Source organism: Apus apus, chromosome Z, assembly GCF_020740795.1.
Source record: "Apus apus isolate bApuApu2 chromosome Z, bApuApu2.pri.cur, whole genome shotgun sequence".
Classification (NCBI taxonomy): Eukaryota; Metazoa; Chordata; class Aves; order Apodiformes; family Apodidae; genus Apus; species Apus apus.
In genome coordinates, this window is record NC_067312.1 from 19,242,430 (window position 1) to 19,257,482 (window position 15,053).

The 15,053-nt window shown below is 38.3% G+C and overlaps 1 long non-coding RNA gene across 1 annotated transcript; it reads left to right on the plus strand.

Moving 5' to 3' along the window:
* Positions 1-2,650: 2,650 nt before the first annotated feature.
* Positions 2,651-14,847, plus strand: LOC127395563 (uncharacterized). The gene is made up of 4 exons (XR_007891825.1): positions 2,651-2,733; positions 4,048-4,147; positions 6,820-7,219; positions 14,444-14,847. It is a non-coding gene; the product is annotated as an uncharacterized LOC127395563 (long non-coding RNA).
* Positions 14,848-15,053: the final 206 nt, after the last annotated feature.

The window sequence follows — 15,053 nt, forward strand, 5'->3', positions numbered from 1 at the left end:
TTGGCCTGGGTGGCCAGAGCAGACTTCTGTGTTGAAGCCATAGTCTTGTAGGTCATGAAGTTATGGTAAAGTCTCCTGCAGAAGAAGGGAGGAGGCAGGATGGGAAGCAGCTGCAAGGAAAAAATGGATGATGTAACTGTTGGAAATGATTTAGTGGGGGCTACAGCATTTACCATCTTTATAATTTACCACACACAAGCTGCTCAGTGGCAGCAAAAAGCAGGGTTAGTATTCATTACTTCCTTTTGAGGGAGATTGGATTATATTGCTTTTTCCCTGGAGTAAGAAGGTGTTTGTGGTCTTTGTTACAAAGGGGTAAAATTTCACCGAGCCAAGCAGCCACTGTTGCAACCAAACAAATATGTACAACCTAGGACAGAGTTAGTCCACTTGATGGCACTTGTTGCACCAAGCAGTGAATGATGCATATGGCAACAGGGCTATCCTCATTCTTTAGCATTGCTGTCCGCAGTAGATTGCTAAAATCTGAGTCTCAGGACAAGGTCTTGGAAAATTCAGTCAGTGTCTGTAGAGCTGTAACTGTGCTTCAGCAGCTCAAGTAAATCTTGTAATCATTGGAAGCAGTTTAGAAATGGGGATAGTTGACTCTTCTACATGTGATGAACTTGACAGGGAAGCTTTCATTGTTGAAGACAACATGACCCAATTATTTTGTTGTGATTCTCAGGAAGGGGAGCAGCACCATGATACTGTAGGAGGGTGTGTGGAATAGAAGGAAGACTGGCTCAATTATATCTATATAACACAGATTGGCTGTGAATATACATTCTATAATAAAGGAGATTGAACCATGGCCTCGAGTTTTCAGAATACATTTTTCTCTTGCCAATTTCACTTCTGTCAGCTCATATTCAGGCTCAGTTCAGCTGTTCTTCACACATGGCCTCAATTTGTCCAAATGCTAGATTACCTTGGCAATGAAGAGCTGACTTAGACTTTCTGGCATATTTGTTATTGGCCATACTGCTCATAAAAGTCTTTGTGGCCAGGTAGGAAAGACAATCCCACTCTTTCTGAGGCTTCCCTCTTCTCCTTTTCAGCCGTCTTGTGCCACTCCTACTTAGGTCTTCTGGACCACTGTCTTAAGAGTTCTGCTTTAAGCATTTGTCCAACAACACATCTACTATTTGGTCTGTGTATGCAGACTCACCCCAAAGGCACTTTAGCTCTAGTAGCTAGCCAAAGTATAGTAAACTCATGAGCAGCTCACACACACGGCATCAGTGGCTGCTGCCTGTCCTAATGCCTTCAGCTCATCTTAGCTACCAGTCTGAATCAGCATTTCCTTGCAGTGAACTGCAACTTCACTGTATTACTCATTCTAACATAAGCATTTTCTACATTTGATTGTCGTAGTTTTCAGTATTTTTAGTTTATTTTCATTTATATTTTGTATTTGCTTTCTTTGGTTTAGAAGACACTTTGTTTTTTTTGTCTCAGCTTTGGCCTTGCTCCTCCAGTGAAAGTCAGACCCCTTTTTTTCTGATTGTCTAGCCCACTATGTTGTGGGGAAAAAAAAGCCACCACCTAGCAACATGTTCTGTCAGTCAAAGGTTCCAGCCTAGGTCTAAAATAATGTGAGCTGTACAATATCCTCTTCAGAAAAACAGGCAGATTGCTCGGTTCTGCTGCTCTCTGTCGGATGTGCCATTATTTTTCAGTGGGCTATAACCATTCTTCTTTTATTCCACACGCCCTGCTGCTGCTCTGTGGTGTGGCAGTTCCTCTTCCTGAGAATCAAAACAAAAGAACTGTGTCACCTCTTCTTCAGCAAATGGATCTCATGTTTTTGGTCCTCAACTACAGCATGTAGCAGGGACAGAACAGGGGTTGTCTGTCTCCAAGCTCTACACTGTGGTTACTCCATCACGATGGAGTTCTCCACACTAAGGCTAATACTCGTTTGTGTGAGGGTTGGTCTTCAGTAGTGGAAGGACTGTAAAGATGAAGAGGTATCACTGGCCTTTTCATCCTTTCTCTAACTGCAAGTTGTATTTCTTAATGTATATAGGGAGAACAGGATCACAGGACAATACAAAAAAAAAAAAAAAAAGCTATAACTTCAGCAGTGAGGTACCAGCCAGCACATTCCCGGGCAGAGAAAAGCTGTAATAACAAACAACTTTGTGCTTTAAGTTGGTGTGTTTCATAACTGCTAGCCATGCCAATACTGGAAAGTGCCTACCAGGATGGCTCTGGTATACAAACGTGTATGCAGTAGAAAATAGTTCATCTTAATATTCTTTAACAACCATACATTTGTGTCCTGTGAATGTACACATTGGGGTGACACCCAGCTTCTGAAGATCTGTTCTGTTGTAGCATGATGTGTATGAATTAAGCTGTTGTTACGGTTGGAAACAGTGGCTTTCTGATACTACAGGTTGTGACATCTTGGTATAGAATGGTGGAGATTTACTGAAGAAACATTGTGTGTGGAGCTTACAGAGGGGAAATCTGCTACAGGCAAATCCTCCCTTGTATTTTTCCATGCTATACCTACTGTTAGTCAGACATTAATACAGCGAGATACCACTTGACTTCCAGGAGGAGAGCCATCAGCAATGATATATAGTTAATTGCCTTAAATTGACACATTTTTAAAAAGGGATCTTGATGTCTTTATGCTTGCAGTTTTGTGCTTGAGCTGTTATGAAGCACAAAAGGCTGGAGATTGGTGCTACAAGTGAAGGCTGTGGGACTCAAGAGGAGGTAAATGAGTAAAACTAAAGCTAAGTTCTGCATTAGAGAATCCCTCTGTCACTGCTGTCTTACGGTTAAATTGACTGATGCTAATTCAGAACAGTTAAGGCTGTGCATAGAAAAGTATATTAAATTCTGAGTGTTTTACTGATAATGCCACCAAGAGACTGAATTCATGAGAAAGAGTACATACGATGAAGGAATGAAGACTTGAGAATAGGAACAATTGAAAAAACAGTAACAAAATTCAGCATGCCAGGTATATTTGTGAGTGAATGTTCAGTTAAGAGATATGAAAAGGAGCATAGGAATTTGTACATTAAATTGTGGCCCAAAAGGGTTGTATGTAGCATGAAGTAATCAACAGAATGAAAAAGGAAAAAGGAGAATATAGGCTTTTTGTGGTAATTTCCCATTGCTAACACATACTAGACTGTAATATAGCTTCCATCAGCTACAGGCCATAAATAATTAATAATCTGGAGTGAACAATGTATTTAAGTATCTAAGAAACTTTTGCATTCACTGGAAAATAAAAAGGAACAATATGATTTGTATTAGCCAATTCATACTGCAACTTTGTGTGGTACAAAGATACAGATAAAGAGCTTTGCCCACGTATGCCTCACTACCTTTGAGGATCTGCTTTGCATTTTACATTTTTTGTCTTGCTGATGTATATTCTCTTCTGCTTCCTCTACAATTTATTAAGAGTTCTTCTTTATTTTTTTATCTCTTTGTGCTCTTTTTCTTCTCTTCTATTGCCGACCTTACTTTCGTATCTCTTCCACTTTCCTCTGCTCCCTTTAGTGTTACCTTACATGTAACTGTTACCTTTACAACTTGTCCAGAATTAATCCATTAGAATAATTCCTTTTAATGGTGATTTCAGGGAGAAGGCTAATTGGGTAAGAGTATTTGTGTGCCATATTTATACTGTAACTCAGCTAGATAACAAGCCAAATTCTGCCAAAAATCTGAAATAACATTCTCTCACCACCTGCAGTAATGAGTGCTTTACAGTCAGATTTTATTAAACAAAAATGACAGTGGTCATGCATAAGGCATAGCAAAATGAAGCACAGTTTCTCAGTACTGAAACTCCTGTAGAAACTTACTTTAAGAGATAAATCGGAGAGATATGAATCATAGCTTGAAAGCATCTCCTACATTGACCTGTGAAGCATTCTTTCTAGAGCCAAGGCCCCAGTTCAGAAATTATCATTATTGTTTGAAACTCTGGTATCAATATTTGTGATCAATCTTTAACTTCCAAGAACAAAATTCTGTACTTTTTATGATTTCTTTTTGGTTTTATTGCAGCACTCAGATTGCCCAGGCTGGACTAGGAGTTCATTGTCTTGCTGGTGTATAAAGATGTGGAAGAATGCAGACCTTCTCCCCGAATCAGAGATCCTAAAAGGTTAAAGAAAAAGGCAGCCATGTATTAGTGGCAGGAGATGTAACATTTTTATTGTAATCATAGACTAATGCTCCCTCATTCTTTACATTATCATTGTATACTCCTTTCTTTGTCACTTTCTCTCCACTTTTCTTTTGCTCTTTCTGTCTTCTGTTATTTGTTGGCACTTGTCATTCTGCCAGTAAAGGTTAACTTCAGTATATTGTTTCTATAGTAAGTTATGCAGTAGGAGAATCTTCTTGGAGATTTATATGTACTCAAGATCAGGTTCAAGTCATGTCCATATCAATATATCCTGAACCGCATAGGCTGCTCCTCTTCATATTTCAGTGCCTTTTCTGAATAGATTCTTTATGCTCCAAAGTTACCACTCATAAAGTATTACTTGAATTTTATTATATGACTATTTGCGATAATAGAAGTTTAAAGAATAATTCATTCACCAATGATAGTTTGTTAAACAAGAAGCATTAACATTTGCACTATCCTGATATTTTATGTGTAGACCTTAGCAATGTGAATAAAAATGCTTATAGTTCATGATGTCACTCATGAATTGCCTGATAAGCTTTAATCAAAAGAACCCATTAACAAATTAATTTTACTTCACTGGATTAGTTTAACATTTCTCAGATTACATTGACATTTTCCTTCTAGTTTCCTGTTGGCAGGTTCATACTGTATATTACATGCATGTCAACATGTAACAGCTGTAGCATATGCAGGTTCTTTTAAATTAAATGTTTGAAAAACATTAGTGTGAAGGTGGGTAATCTCATTTCTGGTTGTGTTGAATGCACAGTTCTCCCACGAGATGAAGGTGGACAATATGAGCTTTGAGAGGAGTGCTAGATGACAGTGCCTCAGAGCTTTCATTCTAAATTTTTTCCTAAATGATTTTACAATTTTATGGTAATCACTAGCTTATCACTGGAGATCAAACTATTAGTCCATGTACTGTCCAATGCATACTATTTATAGGGTTACTGGAATATATTAAATGTCATTTTTTGTCGTAATGTTACATTTATGCATATCTTACTACAAGTTTAACTGTGCATCAGTGAAAATATGCATACTTTATAGAGACTCAGCTGGCCATTAATGCCTGGAAATATAGCAATATATACACAATAAATACCCATCTACTTAGGAGCGGATACATGTTTAGTGTAAAAATGTATTCCATACCTCATTTTGAAAAAAGCTGGCCTATAGGCCCTGTCTGTGTCACTCCCAACGCTGGATAAACTACTCAAATGTTGTGCAAGTTACAGTCTAATGTTGGTCTAATGTTGCTTTGCAGGTTATTTGTAGCTCAAGGTTTCTCAGAACATTGTGTGTTCTCAGGAATGACCTGGTAGTTGCTGTCTCTGATATCCTGCAGAGTTTTTAGGTGTCAGGCTCTCACTTTCCTGCCTTGTCTTTCTTTAGAGCTTTTTTTTTTTTTCTTCCTTCTTTGCTACATTAAATTTCCATCTCCTGACTTTTGTATCTGGCTTTATTTAGCATTGTCCAGGGCAAGTCTCAGTGTCAGGAAGCAAAGGATACAGATAGGGAAGAAAAGGAAGGTGTGATTAAAAAGCTACTGCCCTCAGGGCCTGAGTTAGAATTTGGTGGTGACCAGAGGCTACTGTCTCACTTACAGATGAGGTATTGACTATGGTGATGGGATCTTGCCCCTTGGGAAGCAGCAGTTCCTGGCTCCTGCTGGGTCCTTCCAGAAAGTTCAACCACTGACTTAGAAAAATACAATCCAACATATAATCCATGACAAATTGCTGACCCTTGTACCTAAGGGGTAAGAGGAAACTATTCTCAGTGTTCACACAGTTCTTTTCTTTATAAGCAGTAATTTGTCCACAGCTTAAAAAAAAAAAAAAAAGCCCCCCCCAAAAAAAACAGGGTTGGAGACAGAAAGTTCAGTCTCATTTCTGTGTGTAATAAGTCCCTTTTACAGAGGATTGAATTCAGCCATGTCTGGGCTGAATGTAACAATTGCTTAATAATGTGAAGCCTTCAGTTACATCCAGCTGATTCTGTAGGGAGATTTTGCATGCAGGAAGAAGTTAATTATCCAAAGCTGGATCCAGATCGACATTAGGCTTACTGGCTCACACACTGTAAGCTTGATAGCTGTAAAGTGGTAATTGGCATACTTTTTTTTTTTTTCTTTTAATCTCTTTTGTGAGTATGTACTATGCTGTAAGAAAGCACTTTTCCAGCCAGCTGAAGAAAGAACTTTTTGCCTGCTCTTTAATCAATTATGCATTTCTTGAGAAAAGGAATGTAGCCTAAAATAATACCCTAACAGTTAATGTGAAAAAAAATAATCAAAAAATCTAAGTAGAAGCTTTTTAGGTTTTCAGATCATGACTTAGGAGTTTTGAGTGCTTTTTCATATAATGGATGCTGGCTCTTAGGAGGAAAAATTCTATTGGTAATAAGTTATATTTTTTTCTCAAAACTAGTCAGTCAATGTGACCGGTATGTTTTAAGTCTTCTTACTGTGGTAACATAAAGTCATCATGATGGTATGAATATTTTGAAGAATCATAGCTAGATTTTCAACATATTAAGGCCTAGTGATTTAGTTCCTGAACTGTGAAGTGAAACACTGCTAAAATTCTAGACCAGCAATGCTAATGAGTATTTTATTTTTGACTCTGTAGGATAAGGATGCTCTCCGAGGAATTAAATCTCCAGCTACTATAAGAAAGTTAAATGTAAATATGAATGTATAGTCATTCTGATTCCATTTAAATCAAGGAGGAGAAGGATCTGGTAGTCCTGGTAGATAGTAAATTATCCATGAGCCAGCCATGTGCCCTTGTCGCCAAGAGGGCCAATGGAATCCTGGGGTGCCTAAGGATGAGTGTGGCCAGTAGGTCAAGGGACATCGTTCTCCCACTCTGCTCTGCCCTGATGAGGCTACATCTGGAATACTGCATCCAGTTCTGGACTCCCCAGTTCAAGAGAGACAGGGAACTACTGGAGAGAGTCCAGCGGAGGGGAACAAAGGTGACTGGGGGATTGGAGCATCTCACGCATGACGACACCTAATTAATGCCTGTAAGTATCTAAAGGGTGGGTGCAAGGAGGATGGAGCCAGACTCTTTTCAGTAGTTCTCATTGACAGAATGAGGGGCAATGGGCACAAGCTGGAACACAGGAAGTTCCATTTAAATATGCAGAAAAACTTCATGGTGACAGTGACAGAGCATTGGAACAGGATGCCCAGGGGGGTTGTGGAGTCCCCTTCTCTGGAGCTATTCAAAACTCACCTGGATGCAACCCTGAGTGATGTGCTCTGGGCAATCCTGCTTTAGTGGGGGAGTTGGACTAGATGATCTTTAGAGGTCCCTTCCAACTCTGACAATTCTGTGATTCTGTGAATAGGAATTTGCTATTGAGTTGAATAAGAGTTGGACTGAACTCCCATTGTCAAAGTCTACAGGGTTCTGCTGACATCTTCTAACCTCTTTTGTTTATATGGAACCTAAGTGATCAGTACTATGACTTTATAGTAATCTAGAGGAAAATACTCAAGACTGCAAATTGTTATAAGAATTATCTTATTTCAACTTTAACTTACAGCTTGGATTAATCAATCAGCTAAAAGATTTTAGAGCTTATTGTCCATACTTAAAGTGAAGTTGGTATCCCCTTCCAAAGTAACTTCAGGGAGGATGAAACTCAGACTCATGAAAGGGTGGAAATAAACCTGTCACTGTGCTCTTAAGACAGGTTGCTGCTCATAAATTAATGAGAAGAAAATACTTCTTGCAATTGTAACAGGCAAGACATTTTTAATTACCTACAGACATATGGGATCATAATAAAAGTACCTTGAACAATTTAAGAAAATTTATAAAATACTGCTACACAATTATGTTATTCAAAGATCCGGTAGTATCCTTTTTACGTCCATTTGATTTTACGTTGGAAAGGACCTTAAAGATCATCTAGTTACACCCCCTCTGCCATGGGCCGGGACACCTCCCACTAGACCAGGTTGCTCAAAACCCCATCCAACCTGGCCTTGAACACTTCCAGGAATGGGGCAGCCACTCCATATTAAGGTTAACTGAGGAGAAAAAATGTTCTAGAATATATTAAGCCTATCTGGTCAGAGAAATCCCTACTACAGCAGCAACCTTCTTATATAAGACTTTATACTGTTAATGCGGTGTAGGTGTGCTAAAGGAGGTTGATCTATATGTGCTTATTTTGTAGAACTAATGTTTTGCAGATGAGTCTAAAATGAAGAAAAAAAATTACATCCTTCTGGCAGACAGAATTAATTTTCTGCAAGAGAATTTAATCTGTTGTATGCTCAAAAAATATAATGCCCAAAGAATGTTTTGTGAAAGTTGCCTGTGTACCAATGGAGACTGAACAAGTTTCCTTGGAAAAGCTTAATGTAGAAAAGAAGAAGTAGAGGGAGATTATGATCTCACTGAAGTTGTTTTGTTTTTTTCCCTGTTGTCTTTTACAATGTCAATTTTGATCTTTGGTTTTTAAAAGACAGGCTACGCAGGTGAGTAAGCGAGATCTAACAAAATATGTAAAGAAAACTCAGAGTAATGGGGGTCTTCTACACTTTGAGCCATTAACAGTACATTTTTTCTATAGTGTGTCTCTTTTCAGTGACTGCTGATTTTTGGAATATTGATGATAGTGTTGGTGTAAATTCCTTTCTGAAATGAAGCTCCGATATAATGGTGAAGTTAAATGGAAAAGCAGAAAAACAAGGACAGGATGCTTACTGCTTGACTGACTGAAATATACACAGCTTGAAAGGAAAGGAAACACAGCAAATCCACTTCCTCTTTGAGTCAAACCCTATTGCTAAATATAGAACTAGGGATAATAACAGCACAGTAAGTTGTCTGAAAAGGGTCAAAAATTGTCAAGGTGAAAAGGAGGAAGAGGCAAGTATCAAGATTATTGAAGAGACAGGACATGGTTTCTCTGTCAGACATATTTTGAGTAGTGTATAAATTTTAGCTTCTGCAAGAAAAAATATATTTTATTATTTACCTTACACAAAGAATGTTAAAAATTGCTTAAAATAAGTTACTTTAAGCAATAAATTGCTTTATAAACCCATAAAATTTTAATATTTCAGTGTTCTCTATTTCTCACACTAAAACCTCTGGGGCTTCTGCCAGTTTTTTATTGCATTTGTAAAATGGGCATACAACTCACTCTCCTGTGAAAAACAAACCTATTTCTATAATTGTTATGCTGTATTTCCTCGGTTACTTCTTTGAATTCTTGCCAAAGGTAGTACTTGCCTAAAGCATCTAAAGAACTGAGGTGACTATAGTAGGTGCAGCAAAAGTTGTGTTGCCTGGTGGTGGTCTGGTAGATGCTTCCTAGCCCAGCGTCTAGTAACACAAGAGTAAGATTTGCTAGTTGTATCCTCTCAGTGTAATGTAGGTTGTGGGATACTAGTACTAGAGTCAAACCCTGCGCTATTGCCCTCAGATACAAGTTTGTTAAGACTTTTCCTAGCAGCCTATATTTCCTAGGAAAGAATTGATATTTAAGTGAGATCTGTCATGCATTTAAATTAAGGGTTTGAATTTGCAAGCTAGACTTTACATTTAGTTGACTCCTGACCTTCTCAGAATCTGTCAAATTTTCAGGTTTTTGGGACATCTGTTATTTTGCTAAGCCAAATCATCAAGCAAAGCTCTTTGTTTTCTCCAGTAACCATGATTAACCGTCTGGCAGCTATCTGTAGATTTAGTTTCCCAAACCATAATTTCTTTGCAGTGCTAAGCCTAGGAAGACGACTGGGGGCCTCCATTGGCATCTGCTTTTTTGTTATTTTAAAAAATTACTTCCAGTATTTCTGCCCAGTACTTAGCATCCTTATTTACTTTAGAGTATTTCCAGGAGATGGGGAGGAGTGTTCTATTTTCCTCAGATTCAGCACATTTCCAAAGAATGCTGATTTCTTTTTTGGGGTTATAACAGAACAAGATACCACTGGAATAATATGTTTCATAAGGGGTTTCTTTGATGTTCGCACGTCTTGGTGACTTCAGAGATCTCTTCGATGTCACTGTCCATCATCTTACCTCATGTTGCTTCAACTATGCCATAAAAGCACAAATGTATTCTGGAAAGTCTGTCTGCTCTGAAGAAGCAGTCAAAGTCTTCTTTACTGCCTCTTACAGTTCTGTATTCATGAAAACCATGCTAACCCTGTCTGGTACTTAAAATTCAGAAAACAAACAACTGCTCCAACTTACAGGAAGAGTAAAATAGTGCTCAATTCCAAGACAGTAAATGCTAAAAAAGCAAAACAAACCAATGTTATCTGTAGTTTTTCTCCTGCTTTGGAAGAGTGCCAAATTTGCATGCTATGGGGGCTTCTAGAAGCTTTAAATTACAGACACTAAGTATGTTTTTGGTATCGCTTTTGTCACTGGCCTGGCTTTCACACCCTCTGCTACAACATATACAGGGTTTACATTCTAAGTAGATGAATCAATGCTATGCAAGGCTGGAAAGTGCAAACTTACTATGCACTTAGTAGTGTTGTGAAACCAGTGAAGCTGTGTCAGTTTTGTTGACAACGAAGTGGTTTACTGTTAAGTGTGATGAGGATGGTGCTGTACTTCACCTTTGTAATGTAATGTCAGAAATATGAAAACCTACTGCTTTTCACTATACATTTTTTGCCATATATATTTTAAGGAGTGTTCCCAGCAGACAGATCACTGTGTTTTCAGTGAAACAGTTCGGTACCAAGCCTGGAAAGTACAGATAAGAAATAAAATAGCTATATTAATCTTAACTTTATGGTTAAATAATTATTGGTAGCAGCAAGTCTGCCTTCCCAGTTTTTTTCATCAGCTGATTAATCCAGATCAGGTCTTGCATCAGTTCTGAATAGAGTGAAGTCAGTGTAGTTAAGAAAGCTGCCATAGGGGTTTCTTAACCTTTTCCATCTATGGTAAGAGAGGCTGTGGGTAACAGCTATATGGTAAGCCCCCCTGTATGTGTGCAGAGAATTATTATGCAGGACGCAGAACAGGCTCAAGTAACATTAGTGTGGAAAGTCCAGGAACAGACCATGGGAATAGGTCATGGTCTAATCTTTCCAGGCTGCAACACAGGCAGAAGCTGTTTCAGAGTGTGTTCTGGAAGAGTGTGTGTGGAAGGTTGTGTAGTTCTCAGGGAGCTCTTGATTTGGCAGGTGAATTCCCCCTTCACAAACATACTCATAACTTCTAGCTCCTGGCATCTTGCCTGTTCTTCTGGTTTGAAAAGGGAGGAGTGAATTTCCATGTATAAAAGTACCTCTGTCTACCTCAAATAGCTGTTGAACAGCTGCTACACTTTCTAGCTGGCCTTCAGCTTCAAGCTGTGACAGAGAAACTTTTTCTACAAGCACTAATATATATATTTGTGATATTTATCTTTTTTTTAATATCAACACTTGAACAACATTGGAAATATTGTTCAGATAAAAATTGGAGTTTGTCCTAAGGAAGATGAGAAATACTTGGGGAAAAAGATACTTGTCTTTCTATTTTCAGTTTCTACATTAAATCATTCAAAGCTTTAGGGTGCTGATTATGATATTTCCTCTTTTCTTCTTGTCATACTCTTCTCTAATACAAACACTCATGTAAATACTGTTGCAAATGGGTTTGTCACGTATTTCATTTTTCTTTTGACTTCAGAAGTGTGAGTCTGAAAAAGGAGTTTTAAAATTCTAAAAATCTCAAGTATTTATATATAAAAATGTTTTAAATGCTTTAGGATACTAACAAAGCATCAAGAATTTATATTAAATATATCTTGAGGCTCTTGTGACATGAGACAAAAAGAGTTCTGAAAGCTCTGCTGCCTTTATCTGCTGTTATGTTTTGCGGTCCAGCATTATCCCAGAGCTCTACAAACTGTATTTTAAAATTGACTGGAACATTTGAAGCTAAATCACTTATTTAATTCTGACTGGCCCAATGTGCTCTACAGTGATTTCACACTAGCATGTGCAAGAATCCAAGAAGCCGCATTTTTCCACTGGCCTGTTGTATCTGTCCTACACCAAATGAAATCTTCCATTTTAGAGAGAATACATTTAAATCTCCAGCTTCTAAAAGTAGTCATGGCAATGAGGTAAGGGGTTATGAGATGCTCTGCAGGAGGATTAAAGGAGCACCCTGTGTAAAAGATCCTTCACAAGAGTGAGGCTATGTAACTACTGAAAGAACATAGATTTCTTAGTTTATAGATGTTGCTGACATATTTGGAGGAGCATGGACTGTTATTAATTTAAAAAATAGATAAAGCCTAAGAAGTTGTGCATATGTGAATATTATTTTTATCTACTGTTAAATTGAAGCCTTCTCCAAGGGTGAAGCACAGTGACTGTTAAAAGGGGCTTACCAGCACTATAGGGTTGCATGTATCTGTGTTAATAGATCCATCATTTCACAGATGTAATTTCACAAGACAAAGTTGAAGTTGTATGCACAGTACATAACTAGGAAGGGCAGGCAGTGCACATGCAGTGTCTGTAAAACTGATGTAATCCCACATGTAGATAACATGAGAATATGCTTGTGAACGTAAGCTTATGAGAATCAAATAGCAAGGATGTTCATCTTACTTGGAAGACCCTGTAGTGTTGCAATACCAATATGAAGGGTTTCAGTCTATTTGAGAATTAAAAGGCCCCAAGACAGTGGTGCTACAGGGAAAACAGCCACCAGAGGTGTAAGAAAGAGAAAGCAGACCTTTCACACCTGAATGGTTTCATCAAAGTGTCATTTGAAGCACCATTAATTTCATTCCTGAATGTTGTTTCACAGAGTTCACATAAAGAAAACACAATGGGGAATGAAGTTAATTACTTTTATGATTTTCTTACTATGGTTCTATGGAGAAACGGGTGAATTTTACAACATATTATCATCAAATGTTCTGATTAACGGATATCAGAAATGGATAGCTTAGCTTTCCTTTCTCTGTAGATCATATCTTTTACTGCTGGAGGATCTGAACCAAGGAGATAAAAGGAAAACCACTCCCTGCCACTCTGCAAGCTTAATTTCCTGCTGAGCCATTTTGGTAACCAAACAAAGTGACTGATACAAAGGGGTAATGACTTGAGAATACCACCATTTTCAGTCACGAAAAGTGAACAGGCATAAAATTTTCTACTTCAGAAAGCTGCTAACAATACATATGGCTGAATCAAGAAACCAGCTCAGCCATCTTGCTGTATCACCTCGACCAAATTGTTTCATTTCACCGCTGCAGTTACTCTTTCTACTACCTTATATGTAGCCTCCTTGTTTCAGGTCTGAATTTTGGGATTACAAGGTCTATCTCTTGTAAACTCTTGCACAGTAAGAAGCACATTGAGATTTAAATCTTCACTGAAATGTCCAGGTGCTACTGTGATAGAAGTAAATAGAACAGTTCAATAAGTAGCCACATCTTAGGTGGAACAGATGGACTTCAGTGCAATTAAGAGTCTAATGCAACAAGAATGAATAGCAAAAGATTTGTCTGCAGCTTGGGAGAGGACAGTTGCAGTCTGAGGCAATGCTGGCTTCTGCCACAAGCTGTATTTCCAGTTATGCTGACTGCAAAGTGAAAGAATATTTTGCATAATAGAATTTGCATATTTTTTTTGCTGTTTAAGCCAACCACACAAATCACACCCAAAATGGTTTCTCGTTTCTAAACCCCAGTACAGTTTACTGCCATGTGCCTCGCTGCTCAACGTCATTCCACTCTCTCATAAATGTATTTATTGTCTACTTTCTTAAACTCTTGTCAGAGACTACTAAGAGTACTGACCAGTAAGATCTTAATTTCAATTAGGTGAGTATTCCCAGAAAGTCAAAACTGCTACTACAGACCTGGCACTATATAGCACAGCTGTACAATGCTAAACGGTTTGCATGCTTACAGAACACATTCCTGAGGTGTTTCCTGAGCCAGCTATGTTTGCAGTGGCCAGTAAGGATGGATAGCGTGAAAATCTAAGTTCACAACAGAGGGTGGCCAGTAATCCACCAAAAAATGGAGAGTCACTGTTGGGATGACAGTGGGAAGAAAAGGAATAAGCTTCTCTGGCTCTGCCTGGAAAGCAGGTTCCCAGTTTTGAATGCAGAAACTGCAACTTTATACTGTTGTTTCTTTATATGTAGAGAACATAACCCTGCAGATATAATTGAAAAATAATCAGATCAAGTCCAAGACCATGCTGCTGCCTCTCATGAATGTCTTATCTTGATATGTTTGCTATTCACTTAGGATCTAGTGACAACAGCTGCTTTCAGAACTACTGTGAATATCTCCTTGGAGCTTTTGATTTAGCTCAGATCACATTGTGAGCTTCACCTTGGAAACATGGCATCATGTGGTTGTTCCTCAGTGCCTTCCTTCCCCCTTGTCACCAGCTTTCCAGAGTGCCTTTGTGTGAGCACACAGGACTCAGAGATCAACACTCTTGTCATCTTTCATACATTTTGTTGCTATGCTACTCTGTGGTGCCAAACTAGGCACTACCATTTCCTCTTTGCAGAAGTCTGGGGTGGCAAGTGTAAGCCTCAGCAAATTCTGACTAAAAATAATGTACCTTACTAATCTATTGAGAATGTCACTGAAATCAGTGAAGATGACATACCATTTTAATAAAGAAAGCAATTTTTGTTGTTGTTTTGTGTTTTTTTTTTTCAGAGTACACAGCAGAAACAAAATCTTGATCTGAGGTAGCTGGTTTTGTTTTCCTAGACTTTCATAATTCAGCTCACACTTCTTTACCCTTAACAAAACAAAAAACACCTAACACACCACACCACCAACTATTCTTATTCAGTGTTTTCTTATTCTCCGTACACACTCTACACACTCTGGGAGACCT